Source organism: Coenobita brevimanus, chromosome 6 (genome assembly GCF_032717465.1).
Source record: "Coenobita brevimanus isolate Jiangsu-jjx chromosome 6, ASM3271746v2, whole genome shotgun sequence".
Taxonomy (NCBI): Eukaryota; Metazoa; Arthropoda; class Malacostraca; order Decapoda; family Coenobitidae; genus Coenobita; species Coenobita brevimanus.
The window spans coordinates 11049825-11066701 of record NC_136959.1 but is presented as its reverse complement, the minus strand read 5'-3'; positions in this window follow the sequence as shown (position 1 = coordinate 11066701).

Below are 16877 nucleotides of genomic sequence, written 5' to 3'. Positions count from 1 at the left end.
CACGGAAATTTTAAGCTCCTCAAAGACTTCTTATTTTTTGGCCGAGGGAGAAAAGCGATTTGAAGGCAGCTCAGTGACCCGTCAACTTGATGATTAATGAAGAATGAGGGAAACTTTAGCGTCGGCGTGGTGGTGGTGAGGGTGACAGAGGAGAAGGCAGGAGGAGGGGGGGCGATTCCACTATATTTTCATACCGTCTGGCGTTGTCTAAGAAACCGAATGTATTTACCTGAACAGCAATGATATGAAGGTGCACAGCGGTAGAAAAGTGTGTGTGTGTGTGTGTGTGTGTGTGTGTGTGTGTGTGTGTGTGTGTGTGTGTGTGCAGAGAGAGAGAGAGAGAGAGAGAGAGGGGGGGAGGGGGAGTGGAATTAAGAAAATAAAAGTAACACAGCCACGTGGTATAAGCATGAGTGAAATTATTTTTTTGTTTTACTAGTTTTCATACATTTACACATCACCAGCCATCCAATCCCAGAGCTCGTCTTGAGGAGCCTCACCAAGAACGTCTCACGATTTCCTGTCATTTCCACCGCATTTCTATTCCATTCCATCTCACCAAGCAACCTTCCTAAATATATGCAACAAACACCTTGCTACAGGAAGTGGTGATAATGGTTTGGTGCTGTTGTGGTAGCGGCGTGAGTGTGGTAATACTGGCGGAGAGTGGACAGAAGGATGAAGTGGTGGAGTACATGTGGGAAGGTGGCACTGAGAGGCATGTGGTGTGACTGTAATGGTGGTGTTGGTGGTGGTGTGGATTGATTGTGGTGGTGTTGGTGGTGAGGTGTGGATGTGGTGTTGCTGCGGTGGAGTAGATGGAAAGATGAAGTGAAATAGTACATGTGGGAAGGTGGCACTGAGTGGCGGGTGATGGAAATGGATGGAAGGGGAGAGTAAAGGAGTATATGAGAGACTGTGACGTGCAGTGGTAGGTGAGGGTGGTAGGATAAGGTAGAAGTCTTTAAAGCAATTTTCTCGCAGTTATCTTTTACCAGTGATAACAGCAATTCCATACTAACCCTTGCCAGCCTTTGAAGACCCTTACACTGCCGTAGTTGTGAATATATAAGCCTTAGGAGAGCACCCTACGTCCCTGATAAATGCCACGTAAAAGAAACAAATCAATGGTTTTTGGATTCGAAACGTAGAGCATTTGTGTTTGATCTACTTCTACCTGACGCATCTACTACACACTACCGAGACACGAAAAGAAATAATCATGTTTTAATGTGACTGATTCTGTAGTGTATATGAGTTAAAAGGAAGGAAGCAAAAATATTAGTAATGTCATGCAGAGAGAGAGAGAGAGAGAGAGAGAGAGAGAGAGGGCTATGTGTGTGTGCCAATAGTATAAAAACAAAAAAAAACAGTCATAATAATAATTAATAATAATAATAATAATAATAATAATAATAATACTGTAATAATGATAATAATAATAATAATAATAATAATAATAATAATAATAATGATAATAATGTAATAATAATAATAATAATAATAATAATAATAATAATAATAATAATAATTATTATTATTATTATTATTATTATTATAGTAATTACGATGATGATAAAACCAATTATAACATTAATAATATCAATAATGATAATAATAATGGTTAGTAATAATTATTATAAAAACAACGATAATATTAACTAAAACAACAACAACAACAACTACTACTATTACTACTACTACTGCAACTATTAGGACTACTACAACTACTACTGCTAGTAGTAGTAGCAGCAGTAGAAGTAGTAGCAGTAGTAGTAATGAATAAATAAATAATAATTTGGGATTGCCCATTTAGTGCAGAAAAGTGGCAGAAAATACTTAGTGCCTTAACCTGATTAGTCAAGCCTCAACGAGACAAGAGTGAGACACTGGCACAAGGAGACACACCGCCCTAATCTTTACCCTGCAGGGATTCACACCCGCGAGGGTCTTCCACTACAGCACTTACGAGAGAACTCCAATAGCATCATAAGAAAAATCTACACACGTGGTATCAACATCACTCATTGCATGATGTGTTGTCTGCTTCCTCCCCCCTCTTCTCTCTCTCTCTCTCTCTCTCTCTCTCTCTCTCTCTCTCTCTCTCTCGGTTCCGCATCAGGAAGACGCAAAATGCAAGACAAAGCAGCCAGCATTAATGAGCAAAAGACGAAAAGCAAGAGATCTCCCCGATTCCGAGTGACGTGCAGCCGATCTCTCACAACAACGCAATCTTTGGCTGACAACGCCACCCCACTCAGTCATCCATCTCAGTCCCTTCTTTTTCATCCCTTCCCTTTTGTATCAGGTCCTCTCTGTCATACAACACAACATATTCTTCTCCCACTTTCCTCTCCTACTGCTCTCCGTTGCTCCTTCACTAGGCCCAACCAACCCCATGTATTGGTAATTGTTTCAGCCTGGCGTCCCTTCCGGCGGGTTGACGACTATACCTCATACCAGTTAATCTGGCCAGGCATGTATGGCAACACTGTCTCTGCCGAGATTCTGATTGGCTGGAGGTGTTTGTTTGATTTCGTTGTTGCTAAAACTGATACTCTTTTTATTATCAGATGTAATACTGAGTTTGTCGACAGTACAATCGTCAAATGCAATAAGAAATCCGTTATATACTTATCAACAATGAAATTTTTGTAGGAAGATAGAGATATTGAGTCAACAAAGTATTATAACAGTCCAAGTCAAGGTCAGCATTCGAACAATTCCTTTAAATCTCGGACACCGTAATATAACAGAAAATTAAGGAAACCTGCTTAATATAAGCGTTGTATAACACACATTTAAATTTTTAGATCATTCCGTACTGTGATAATAGAGGATATATTATGAAACAGTTTTCCTTTAGCCTACTTTGATTTTTCGCGATTTTTTCAAACCTCCCTCCCCGCAGACCTAGTCTTTTCATTAGAATTTTTAATTATTCAGAGTTGTGGCATGATTTAAGGGTGCGGACTGATCTTAAATTTTAAATGTGTGTCATACCAACGCTTATATTAAGCAGGTTTCCTTAATTTTCTGTTATATTACGGAGTGTCCGAGATTTAAAGGAATTGCTCGAATGCTGACCTTGACTTGGACTGTTATAATACTTTGTTGACTCAATATCTCTATCTTCCTATAAAAATTTCATTGTTGATAAGTATATAACGGATTTCTTATTGCATTTGACGATTGTACTGTCGACAAACTCAGTATCACACCTGATATTAAAAAGAGTATCAGTTTTAGCAACAACGAAATTGAACAAACACTTCCAGCCAATCAGAATCTCGGCAGGAACAGTGTTGCCATACATGCCTGGCCAGATTAATTGGTATGAGGTTTAGTAGAAGGGGGATACAGCCAGCGATACGAGGATGGCAGAGAAGGTGACGGAGAAGGCACAAAAACAGGCACGAGGAAAAGGGAGGATTGAAGAGAACAGTAGGACGAAAATGGAGGTGAGAATACTGCATGGGAATAATGGAATAAGTTTGTACGGAGGATCGTGGAGGGTAAGGGAGATAGAAGAGGAAGGGGAGAGAAATATAAAGGAGAGAAATAAGGATGCAGGGACATGGAGAAAAGGAAAGACTGGGAGAAATTAGAATGGGGTGGAAAAGAAATGGGTGAAAAAGAGAAAAAGTGTGGAAATAAAACAGATAATAAGGAGGCAGGAATAGGTGATGTGGTTGAATTAGGCAGGAGATAAGACGGATGGGTGAGTAACTGAGTATGGAGAGAGGGTGTGGGACTGGGCAACGTGTGAGGGAAGGAAAGAGCGCTCAGTAATGGCAGATTATTAGCCAAATCTGTGAGCAAGTACATGAAGAACAGGGCTAATTTAGTGTATGGATAAGAAATCAGATTATTAAAGAAACGAGCACCGATAACGTTACGAATGAATGGAGTGGAAAAGATGCAGATAATTCGGTTAGACTATCAAAATATCCTACTAACGTTAATGACAAATAGTTGTATAGCAGTTGGTTCATGTCAAATAATAATGTATTATTAGGAAAACGCATAAAGACTGTTGTCTTCAACCAAGCAAACTATCTGATTGCATCCCTCCACCACTAGGGAGGGCGCGTAGCACCCGTCTAGCAACAAACTTTCATCCCTTTTCTGCCCAACTCTCTAATGCAGTAGCTAACCGTTACTCCCATTCCTTCATGTATGCTACAGGTTAACTCTGGAACGGTCTCGCTTTGAATGTATGTCCTACTGCCTATGATCTCCATTCTCCAGTCGTTCAAACGCAGTGTGTCCAGGCATCTCGAAATGAACGGATCTTGAATGTGGCTTTCTGTTATCTTGTTTATTTGTTTTTTTGAGAGAACAATTTTGTGGGTTCCTGGTCTTTGGTTCCTTCTTTCTTGCATAAAAAAAAAGTTGCTTCCAATCTGGATCCTACGAAGAGAAGTTTACCTTTCTAGAAACATAAACTGTATTTGGGTGTCAATTATCTAGATGGAATAAGTGCAGACGCAAGCAATACCCCTAGTAAAAGTTTGCATTAGATTTAAAGAATAGCTCTGGCTTACGACTTAGAAAAAAGCTCAACTTTGTGAAAGTTATAATACTAAGATGAGGACATTCATGCCTGATCAAACGTGAATGGAAATTAAGGTAAAAGTGTAATATTTTTAGAAGAATGTGGCTATTTCACTCGATCTGAATATAACTGAGGCTGCTCCTGAGGATATAATTATAGGAGGCAAGGGAGAGACTAGACGACTGTGAGGAAAACTAGGCATGGATGTAGAAGTTATGGGACTGACAACTGACTGAAATGGATAAGTGAAGTACCGTAAGTCTGGAAATGCGCATGCATGAGAAGGATTGAACCCTTATTTATATATACAAATAACCAGAAGTACACTAACCCATGTATGTATGCAAAACGCGCGAAAAAAGGATAGATATAAAGGCTTTTCCGGGTAAAGTTAAGCTTAACAGGCTTATCGTTATTAGAATAACTGTAAAAACATTTCATTAGGCTTCCCGTTGGACTGTAAACAAAAGTCACCCAACACCTATGATACACGATTTTCTTATATGTGGATAATTGATAAAATTTGATTAAACAAAATTCAATATTGAAAGTATGTTCCGAACTCATTTTGAAGTCACTATTGTCACGTAGTTCACAGAATGCAGTCTTGAAGGGTATCGAGTACTGACGTTCGTGATTATGTAGTTCCTGGTGCTTGATATATAACTAAATATAATGATGGCAGGAAATTATGATGATGGAGCTGGTTAAGGAGGGTGATGGTTCAATTACTAGATGTGATAGGCAAAACACACACACACACACACACACACACACACACACACACACACACAATCCACATGAATTTATAGAGACTCCTTTTTTAAATGAGTCGCCAAGGCACATTTTTTTTTTTTTTTTTTTTTTTTGTCCGACTCTGGGCATAGGCTTCACAGCCTGCTATCAAGGCCCAGGAGTCCTCCTACATACCATGCACCTCTACATGTCACCAATTCGGCGCTAACACCCACCGTCCATATTAAATACATGCTAGGGCTGTCTCATACAGGACTTGTGTATTGGTATTAGCGAGGGTATTTTTACGACATGTCGGCGGAATATATCTGGAGTGGCTGCTGGCACTATTTTGGTCCCAGTAATTTAGAAATCATTATGTGTGAGAAGAACTATGCTAGACCTTGCTAAACACTGCTTGATTTAAGAACAAGGTGTTATAAACGTTCTCTCTCTCTCTCTCTCTCTCTCTCTCTCTCTCCATGCCGGAACCTGAAGAGTACCGTAACCGGAGTATCTGCACGAACTGGCAATACGTTTAGAATCTCGCTATAGCCTGCGGGGAATTCGGTCCAGGAAAATGTCCATGTAATAGTGGGGCGCTGTGACAGTGTAGCTGGATATTGGTGACATAAATTTGATGGGGAATGACCATTATGTTGTGGGGAGGGGACATGTGAAGGTTGGGTGGGTGTGGGGGTGATGTGGGAGCGTGTAAGGGGGTTGAAGTGGATGCTGAGGTGTTGGAATGCATCAGTGTGAATTTAATAGGCTGTAAGGGCAAAGTGGTTGGTGTAGGTGTTTTGAAAGACTGATTGATGCAGTGTGATTATAAAAGATGCCGTTACGTGAGGAAATTAGTAGGTAGCATTGTCCTACAAATGGATGCGAGTGTGATGGAGTAGTGTGAGTCTGAAGAGGATGTGAGTGTCGTGGAGGGTATATGGAGTGTAAGTGTGAGGGTTCGTGGACGGATGCATGGGTTGAGGGATATTCAAGCCTGCACTGAGGATTTTTTGAAGTGACTGTGTTGAGCTGCGGTGGCTCGGTGGTGACGTATTCATCTCGATATTCGTGTTTCTCGAGTGTAATTCTCAACCCCACGCCATAGCGGACACTTAACATGGGTGATGGTACTGGTTCATATGCTTTATGGTCGTACTGTTAAACCCTGTGAGATCAACAGCCGCACATACGGAATGTGACACACACACACACACACACACACACACACACACACACACACACACACACACACACACACACACTTTCACATACATCACTTTCTAGAGAAACTTCATCCCCTGCCAGCATAAGATGAGTTATTTCTAGCAATCACTCTCCCTCCGAAAAGAACCAGTCCAGCAGTGAAAAGATAACTACGAACTAATACTAATGCAGACAGTTACGACGATGTGTAATGGAGTGATGGGTGAGAGGGTTGAGTGAATGTTAATGTACATAATGTAAGGAGGAAGGAGTAAATATTGCATCTGTGGATGTCAGAGCTAATGTGGGTGTGAGATGGTATATAGTGGTGTGCTGAGATGGATGCAGATGCCGGAAAGATTGAGTTTTCTGGCCTGAGTAGATGTTTAAAAGAACTATAATCCTCGTACGTGTTAGATCAGATGAATATTGGAGTTGCGGATGTGTTCCATGGTGAGGGCAGGGGTGTAGATAGTGTTGCGAACGAGTGTGCTATGGTGAGTGCAGTGGGTGTAGAGAGTGTTGCGCATGAATGTGCCTTGGTGAGTACAGTGGGTGTAGATAGTGTTGAGCATGAATGTGCCTTGGTGCGTACAGTGGGTGTAGAGAGTGTTGCGAATGTGTGTGCCACGGTGAGTGCAGTGGGTGTAGAGAGTGTTGCGAATGAGTGTGCCATGGTGAGTGCAGGGTGTAGAGAGTGTTGCAGCTGAAATGAAGTTTTAAGCTAGTGAGTACGTAGCAGAACATAGAAAGTAAGTCTAAAAATAACAGGTAGCCTTCTGGTCCATAAAGCAGTTATACTTTGGGGGGAAAAATCCTGCTAAAGTTACAACCAACGTGCATGAGAAAAAAAGTAAGAAAGAAGGCTTTATTCTACGTATCACACCTAACAAAAAAAAAAAAAAGTGCTTTTTATAACGAACAAAAATGGAAAGTATAATAGAAAAGACAGAGGAGGAAATACTATGTACTATTAAATATATAAATCTGGAATATATATATATATATATATATATATATATATATATATATATATATATATATATATATATATATATATATATATATATATATATATATATGGTTAATCGCAGAAGGCTTTCCTAATCTTTCAGTCGTCTTGTTGTCAACATATACATCAACCTGGAAATAAATGCCACTCAGCAAGTAATAGCCTATAATTCCGAAATGTTAATTTATCCAAATTTTAAAGGTATCTACAGTTTTGCGCTAATTAACCTTCTTGTGTCTTATTTCCCTGTCCCACGACATAAAATCAAAGTTGCATCGTTTACCTTTGAGTTTCATCCCATATTTTCTATTAACACTATTCTGTATTTCGAAAAAAAAAAAATTCATAGCTGAAACGATAGATTTGACATGAATTTAAATATCTGGTGACAGAACACACTGACCAGGTGTATTGGCGTGGTTGAAGGCAGGCACGATATGTTGATACAAAGTTAGTACACACATCACCATACTCTAGTGACCAAATATTTAATCGGCCTAAATAAAACCACCATTATCTCTAAATATACCGCAAATCAGTAGCAGAGAAATACTGAATCATATCCATCAGAATATCGGAATGAGGAGATACTAGGTAATCTTCGCCACCATCAACATCCAGACATCTTTGTCTTACCTAATGTTAGAATGAGGTACCACTTTATTCATTTCTTTATTTATCTATCAGTCCTGAGAAGCAAGATGGTATCCTTTTCGTCAACGCGCCTACATGTATACCGTAGCGTTATACTCAGGCTGTGTGTGTGTGTGTGTGTGTGTGTGTGTGTGTGTGTGTGTGTGTGTGTGTGTGTGTGTGTGTGTGTGTGTGTGTGTGTGTGTGTGTGTGCGTGCGCTTCAACTCCTAGGCTTTTTGATGGATTTGAATGAAACTTCCCAAGTGAGTTGGTCAGGTTCCTTGAAAGGTCTTCCAGTATACACAATTTTCCAGTCACAATTTTTAGAGAGTTCAGCTCCCTTAGCCGTATTAAAATTCTTAGAAATAGATAAAGGAGGGGCAGATATGACTTTGATATCATACTATGTGTTGTAAAATGGAGTCTAACTCATAATCCGATATTTAAGGAGACTGACCCCCCTAATAACTCCTGGGGAGTCAGCCTCCCTTCCCAAAATAAAAATGATCAGAAATGAGGGAAAGTGAGAAACGGGTTTCAACAAAACTTCTCAGGTCAGTTCGGCAGGTTACTTGCTGATGTCCTCATTATTATCAAACTTTTCACCATTATTTTTAGGGGGTTAGCCCCACTTCAAAACTTATAAAGAATGGAAAATAGATGAAGGAGGGCAGACATGATTCTGATATCTTAGTGCATAGAGTACAATGGACTCTCATCCTTAATGCAATTTTGGGGGAATGTGACCTCCCCCCCCCCTCAATTGTTCTAGAGGGGGTTAGCCTCCTTCCACAATAAAAAAGATCAGAAAAGAAGGAAGTACTTGAATGAAACTTCCCATGTGATTCCGTTCGGTTACTGGGAAGGTTTTCCACTATGTATACAATTATCCAACCATTAATTATAAGGTCAACCTATTTACCAATTTAAAATTTCTCAGAAATAGTGAAGGAGGGCAGATATGGCTTTGATATCTTAGTGCATGTTGTACAATGGACTCTCATCCGTAATGTGATATAAAATAAATAATGATCAGAAATAGGGGAAAGATATGATTGACATTTCCCAGGTGAGTTCATTTGGTTAGTGCAAAGGTCTTCCACTATATAGGATTTTCCAAACATGATTTTCAGGGTGTCACCCATTCTCAGGAAATTAAAAACTCTGAGAATCTGTGAAAGGACTGCAGTGATGGCCTTGATATCTAAGGACATATTATACAATGGATTCTTATCTGTACACTGATAATTGGGGAGCCTGACCCCCCCCCCCCCAGTGATTCCTGGAGGGGTCAGCCCTCCTATCAAAAATAAAAACGATCAGAAATAGGGGAAAGTGAGCACATGGATTTAAGCGAAGTCGGCATACATATCGCAGGAATGGGTATGTAGTTTCCATGTTTTCTATGAAAGCACTGGAAGAAACTGCATATCTGCTTTTTTTATTTACTTATTTATTGAAACGCAAATTCCACTTATTATATGGTTAATATAGTAAGACAAGCGACAAAAGCAACAAGAATGGTAGGAGAACTGAAGCCAATGTATTTAACAGAAACTTAATGTCCAGTCACGGATTAGCAGACCAAACAAAAGGCGATTCAGCTGCAGACAACTCACAGTCCCACCCAACAGAGCCTGAAGAGGGAGCCAGAAGGTCAGAGTCTAACAGTACAGTGTCTTAAAAGAATCATGAGAGACCAACACAAAGAGATATTTCAGTCTTCCCTGCCTCTCTACCCTTCCACTAAATTTGTTCCAAGGAATAACCAAAATTATAATTTTAGTTCGTCTTGCCCTGCGACATTGTCCTTTGATCTATTGTTATCTACGAACTTCCTCATCGTTGACTGATCCTCATTTCATCCATCGAAGTCGAATGAAAGCTATTCGTGTTACAGGACCCAATATTTGACTTTGCCGTGTGACTTTGACCTTTGATGGCTTGTTCTAAGATTCATATCCCTTCATGCCTGCCACACCCTGCATCACTCCACAAAGACTAGTCTAAATAGGATAATAGTGGTGTAAGTTGACCTGGCCAGCGACCTTTACCTTTCACGTATTGGTCTTAAAAGGAAGAGGTAAACCCGGTGGCTGACTCTCAACATTTACACCAAGTCTGGTAAAGTACAGAGTACAACTGTTTTATATGTTTTGTTTACACACACACACACACACACACACACACACACACACACACATACACGGGTCAAAACTGGATTCTTCTCTATAGCCTTGATCTTTACCGACTGTTCTCAAATTGGAATAATTTCGTTACTGCATTATTACCATCCCTTCCACCTACTTTGGTCCAAACCATATCAGGAATGTTTTGGCTCACCTTTCCATCTGATCCTTGGCCTTTTTAATTATTCCTCTTCGAAACACTAGGTCAACCCTGGACTGACCCTCACCATCATATAAAATTTCTGAAAATTGGGTCAAAACGTTTGAGTTTTATTGGTTCACACACACTCACACATCGTTGTTTTGTTTTCGCTAGTATTATCATTATTACTATTATTGTATTTTATTATTATTTTCATTATTATTATTATTATTATTATTATTATTATTATTATTATTATTATTATTATTTTTGCTACTACTACTACTACTACTACTACTACTACTACAACACACACACCTACCAACACCACCGCCTCCGGTCTATCTCACAAACGGGTATTAAAAGCTAACTATAGCTTATGATATTACACACATCATCCCATCAAGCTGTGTCAAGGAGAACAGCAAACACAAGACAGCAGAGAAAAGAGAGAGCAAATGGTAAATGGACAGGAGACAGAACACCAACCAGCATGATAATAAAGGCCATCCTGCCACCATGACTGTGTTCACCAGGTGTGCGTGTGGTGGGCAGGTGGCATCCGCAGCGATACAATGACGGGGATGGCTGGTGGCGGGGAAAGATAAGCCAATTTTACGGAAAGGCTGGCAGTCCATCCTTCCCTCCTGCCCTTCCGACCCATCTCAATGCATTTTTTACTCATTAAGAGATTTCCTGGAGAAGCTGCTGGTAAAGAGGAAGAGAGGGGAGGCAAGTGAACAGATGTCTTCGTTTTCCTTTATAGTTTCATTTTTCCTCTCAGCAGCTTTGTTTGGAACGAAGATGTATTTTTGTGGGGCGCAGAAAGGGAACGAGAGGGTCTTCGGCTATCTCTGGAAGGTGGGAAATAGATGGGTTATATTTGCTGCACAACTTCCGTTTTGCTTTTTCATTCTTGTATTTTGTAATTCTGACATTGTGCATTTCTTTGTGTGTGTGTGTGTGTGTGTGTGTGTGTGTGTGTGTGTGTGTGTGAGAGCAGAAAAAATGGAACACAAACCAGAAGCTCCCAAACCTTTTTCTTTGCGAGGAAGAAGGAACCAAAGGCTAAGCCCGCATGAAAGTTCCATCCAAGAAAGAAACAAAAACAATACAAAAGAGAGCCAAATTCAAGATCCATTCATTTCCAGATGCCTGGACACACTGCTTTTGAAGGACGGGAGATCATAGGAAATAAGAAATACAAACAGAGGGAGACAGTTCCAGAGTTGACCCGTTGCATAAATGAAGTACTGAGAGTAACGGTTAACTCTTGCATTAGAGAGTTGGACAGAAAAGGGATGAGAGTTTGTTGCTAGACGGGTGCTACGCTTCCGTCGTAGAGGTGGAGGGATGCAAGCAGACAGTTCAGAGGAGCAGTGACCATTGAAGTGGCGATAGAAAAGAGATAAAGATGCAACAGTGCGGCGAAGAGACAGAGGTTGAAGGGAGTCAGTAAGAGGAGGAGTGTTGATGAGAAGAATAGCCTTTGACTCCACCCTATTGAGAAGAGCTGTATGTGGGGAGCCTCCCCACACATGAGAGTTGTACTCAACACAGGGACGAATAAAACCCCTGTACAAAGTCAACAACTGTGCAGGAGTAAAGAAGGCCAGGAATCGGCTAAGCACACCCAATCTCTTGGAAGCAGATTTTACAAGAGATGCAATATGATCTTTCCGAGATAAGTCCCGAGTAAATGAAACCCCAAGCATGTTCAAGGATGATGCAGGATTGAGCTGGCTATTATTAAACATTAGTGGGTACTCCTGTGGAAGACTTTGACGGGTAGACAGGTGTAAAAACTGAGTCTTTGATACATTAATAAAAACAAGATTATTTTTACCCCCGTCAGAGATACGAGCCAAGTTAGACATTAGGTGTGCCATAGCCTCATCCTTTGTTTGTTGAAGTAACTGCTGAGATGGACGCTGCAGGAACCGAATGGAAAGGTGAAGAGTGGAATCATCAGCGTACGAGTGGATAGGGTTAGATGTACAGCATAGAAGATAATTGATGAATAAAAGGAAGAGAGTTGGCGATAGGACAGAACCCTGAGGAGCACCACTGTTAAAGATCTAGGAGAAGAACGATGGCCGTCTACAACATCAGCTATAAAACGACCGAAAAGAAAGCTATAGATGAAGTCACAGATAGAAGGATAGAAACCGTAAGAGGGCAGTTTGGAAATTAAAGATTTATGCCAGACTCGATTGAAAACCTTTGAGATTTCAAGTGCAATGGCAAAGCTTTCGCCAAAGTCCCAAAAGAAGGATGACCAGGAATCTGAAAGGTAGGTGAGAAGATCGCCGGTGGAACGTCCCTGACGGAACCCATACTGACGATCAGAAAGAAGGTTGTAATAGGAAAGATGCTTTAAAAATTTTCTGTTAAGAAAGGACTCAAAAACTTTTGAAACACAGGATGTTAAAGGAATTGGACGATAGTTGGAGGTTTGGGAACGGTCACCCTTCATTGGGACTGGCTGAATGAGAGCAAACTTCCAGCAAGAAGGAAAGGTACAAGTAGATAGACAAAGGCGAAAAAGTTTACCTAGGCAGGGTGTAAGCACAGAAGCACAGTTCTTGAGGACAACAGGAGGGACTCCATGAGACCCATATGGCTTGCTAGTATTGAGGCCAATGATGGCAGAAAATACATCAGCTGAAAAAATTTTAGTGTCAGCCATGAAGAACTCAGAGGGGGGAAGTGAGGGAGGAACAGCACCAGAATCGTCTAAGGTGGAATTGGAATTGTAAGTCTGAGCAAACAGATCTGCTTTATCAGTAGAAGAAATAGCTACAGAACCATTAGAGTAGAAAAGAGGAGGGAAGGATGATGAGGTAAAGTTGTTAGAAAGGTTTTTTGCAAGATGCCAGAAGGAGCGAGAAGAATTCGAGTTGGAAAGTTGAGAGCATTTAGAACGGATGAAATTATTTTTAGCAGAGCGAAGAACAGACTTAGCATGATTCCAGGCAGAAACAAAAAAGATGTGATTCGGTGGTGGGTTGGCTCCGGTACCTTTTATAGGCCCTCTCCTTGTTGCGGACAGCATTAGAACAAGCACGATCAAACCAAGGCTTTCTTGCATTAGTCAGAGGATATGAGAAAGGAATGTATGCCTCCACGCCCGAGAGAATAACCTCCGTAATGCACAAGGCACACTCAGATGGCTCACGGCCATGGAAGCAATAATCATTCCAGGGAAATTCAAAGAAGTACTGCCTGTGGGCCTCCCAAACCACAGCTCCAAAGTGCCACAGACGACGCTTCTTTGGAGGGTCCACAGACGGTAACAGAGCGATAGGACAGGTTAAAGTAACAAGGTTATGATCGTAGGAGCCCAACGGAGAGAAAAGATTAAGAGTGTGAGCAGAAGGATTAGTTGTAAAGAAGAGGTCAAGTATGTTGGAGCTCTCTCCAAGGCGGTCAGGGATACGGGTAGGGTACAAGATGCTCTAGGTCATTAAGGATAGAAAAGATGCAGACTTGTTCACTAGGTGGATCAGTGAAAGGAGAGGAGAGCCAAAGGTGGTGGTGAACACTGAAATCTCCTAGTTATGGAGATTTCAGAGAAAGGAGACATGGATAGAATGTGTTCCATCATAGAAGTAAGATAGTAGAAGAATTTTTGATAGTCAGTAGATTTTGGAGATAAGTAAACAGCACAGATATTTTAAGTCAGAGAATGACAGGAGAGCCGAAGCCAGAGAGTAGAGAATTCAGACGAGGCAAGTTTAGGAACTCGAGAGCAAGATAGGTCGTTGTGTACATACAGTATACACAACATCCACCTCTGACTTTGAAATGAGTATAGAGAAAGTAGGAGGATACAGAGAAGGGTTTGCTCTCAGTTGCCTCAGACAGCTGAGTCTCAGTAAGAAAGAGAAGGTAAGGTTTAGAGGAGGAGAGGTGGTGTTCAACAGACAGAAAGTTATAGGAAGGGCCGCGAATGTTGCAGAAATGAAGAAGAAGTGAGTCAGACAGTGGATCCAGGCAACTCAAAGAGTCGTTACCGAGAGAGGGGCGGATGGTAGGGGCATTTATGTCCCCCCCCCCCTTGGGGACTCCGAGGCATTGTTGTTTTGCTCTTTTTTATTTTATTTAATTTTGAAAAGGAAGTGTAGTGTGTACTGTGCATGTAGTTTAGTGATGATAGAGAAACTTGTATTGGAGAGCATGCTGGCCTACTCTCTGTGTTACTGAAACAGTGAAAAACTTCAGCAAAGGGGGATAGTCAGGAACTAGTCCTGAGAGTTGATGAAACGAGAGCTCCAACTCTCCCTGTCATCAGCTTCCCATCCGCCTTGAGAGTACTGCCCTGCTCGACTGGTGCTACAGTCTACTCCTGTAGCACATGTTTCTTGAGAGAGAGAGAGAGAGAGAGAGAGAGAGAGAGAGAGAGAGAGAGAGAGAGGGACGGACGGGTGTTGACGGAAAGCATCTTTTTTTTTTTTAGTCTCTCTCTCTCTCTCTCTCTTGCTCTTTAGAAGCACCTACTCTTCTACTATTTCGTCGTCCTTATTGTTTTAGTTTCCTCCCCTGCTATTTCCCTAATCCTTCACTCTCGCGTTCTGTGTCCTCTCTTACCGTGTTCCCTTGTCATCTCCTCTCTCGCCTCTGCTCCTGTCTTCACTTTCGCATCTATCTTCTTCCGTCTCCTCATCCTTTCCCGTTTCATCTCCCTCTTTTTAGAATGTCCTCTTTTCTTCTCTTCAATCCACGCCTTCTTCACCGCCCAGTCACCACTACGTCTTCATTCGCTCACTATTAACATGTTCGAAATTTATAATCGACAGGTAGCTCTTATTCCTAGCAGGTTTGATCAGTCACTCGCACCCCACATCATTCGTCCTTGCTATCTTGAACACCATTTGCTAATTCTACTCTCATAGCACTCATACAGGGCACTTATTTTATTCCCTTATAAATGAACTAATACCATTCGTTTCACTAGCTGTGTATACCGTGCACTCACACCAGTCACTCCTATCATCCATTTACATCATTCAGCAACAACACCCCACCACCTGTGCGACCACTCATACCCTCACACCAGTAGCACCTTATGACTTCATCCACTCCATCATCATGCCGCTCTCTCTCTCTCTCTCTCTCTCTCTCTCTCTCTCTCTCTCTCTCTCTCTCTCTCTCTCTCTCTCTCTCACACACACACACACACACACACACACACACACACACACACACACACACACACACACACACACACACACACACACACACACACACACACACATACACACACACACACACACACGCACACACACACACACACACACACACACACACACACACACACACACACACACACACACACACACACACACACACACACACACGTGATCGCTTCTCATTCGTTACCTATGACACCTATATCTGCTCTCAGTGACACCTGCGGATATCAGTACAATCACAGCATCACACAAAATCACCCACAGTGCACCGGTGTCACGAAGATAATTTATAACACATATTATTACCAACAAGCACACCACCTTTAATCTACCCACTGCCGCATCTAAATGACAGTCTACACGATCAGCGCCACTGGTATACCACTTGATCAACCATCTGCTCCATCCCAACCACTCACATGGCACCCAGAACATTCTCACCACTCGTACGTATACATCACTAAGCACACCACTGATACGTACACCACACAGTGCCTGATAAATACAAAACCGCTACACTACGTCAAACTTCACTCTCCCTGTCTTTGCATATGGGTCTAGGGCAACTTTTCTTGTCAGAACTGATGTGGGACTAAGCTCATGTGACCCCATCCTACAGCCTGATACCTTGTCTTCATCAATCAACTTTCTCACATCTTCACTCTTTCCTCCTTCGCCCCCTCGTGCGACCTTTTCTCTCACCATTAATTTAGCTTTCTCCAGATCTTCCTCACACTTCCCCTCTCTCCTGTCAGCTCCTAATACTTTGCCCTCTCCTCTCACACTTGGGTAAATTTTCTTCAACGTTCTGTCTCTTCACCCACTTTCTTTCTCCCGCCCTCCTCCCCCATCCCTGCCACTTGGTATGCTGTTCAAATTCGGCGAGATTTGTCAGCGATAGCACGACTGGCCGAACACATCAGGAAGGGTGTGAAAGGGGGAAAGGAAGTAAAAAGTAAAGTTAGCAGAAGAAAACTGAAGGAAGAAAAAAAGGGAAACTTGTAAGAATAAAAGATGATTCAGTACGAAAGAAACTAATAAGTAAGAGAATGATAGGGCTCAGGTACAAGGAATAGGCTTCAAGGAAAAGAAATTTTAACATAACAAACAGAAGGATGGTTAGCTGGGATGAAAAGTGGAGCGGCTATAAAGGAAAAGAGGGACACTTAAAGAAAATAAAGTGCCAAGGAAACCGAGTGTAAG